Below are 797 nucleotides of genomic sequence, written 5' to 3' on the forward strand. Positions count from 1 at the left end.
AAGGGGGCTGCCGGGGGTACACTTATTTTAAAAGGTTGAAAACCCCTGCATGACTGTATTTGAGTCAACAAGTGAATGTACCAGTCAGGGGCTAAAAAATGAAAAAAAGTTGGTCTAAAAAATGAAAAAAAGTTGGTACATTCTCTCTCATCCTTGAAACCTCAGATAATTTGATGCTCATTCCCTAAGCCTATTAGTCAGGGCTTCATCCTGGGAGGTAGTGACGTGGATTTCTTCTTCTTATTTCTTCTTCTTATTATTATTAACCTTCTAAGTGACCTCTGGCAATTCACTTCACTTCTTTCTGCTTCTGCTTCTCCTCCTCTCCTTTGTTTTTCTCATTTAGATTTCAGGTAGTTTGAGGCAACATACCAGTCTCAATGTATGTTTGTGCAATGCTTAGCACAAAGGAGCCCTGATCTATTTAAGAGCCTTGAAGCACAACTGTGATATGATCAATTAAGATTAATAATAGAAAACCCATCATTAAAGATTTTGAGAAATAAGGCAAGAAACAGAAGAATAAGGGGTTAAGATAATTAATTGCAAGACCTTACTGGGCATGTCTACATACGCATTTACCCCAGCTTAAATTTACTGCACAGTAAATTACTGAGCAGTAAGCAGGAATAGGGTGGTGTCTACATGTGCAGGTATTAAGGTGCAGGTAACAAATTTACCCTTAAGTTGGAGTAAGTCACCATATTTACTGCACAGTGAAGGTATGCACTACGGGTGTGTGAAACGGTCCATATGCGATTCAGATTCAGCCCAAATTGGGGACTGTGATTCAATTT

At 38.8% G+C, this 797-nt stretch overlaps 1 protein-coding gene across 1 annotated transcript in view; it reads left to right on the top strand.

Moving 5' to 3' along the window:
• Nucleotides 1–797, top strand: part of UMOD (uromodulin) — a 21,164-nt gene that overhangs the window by 9,356 nt on the left and 11,011 nt on the right. The gene's annotated exons all lie outside the window — the stretch shown is intronic.

This window comes from Gavialis gangeticus, unplaced genomic scaffold, assembly GCF_001723915.1.
Source record: "Gavialis gangeticus isolate Ggan-Ray unplaced genomic scaffold, GavGan_comp1, whole genome shotgun sequence".
Classification (NCBI taxonomy): domain Eukaryota; kingdom Metazoa; phylum Chordata; order Crocodylia; family Gavialidae; genus Gavialis; species Gavialis gangeticus.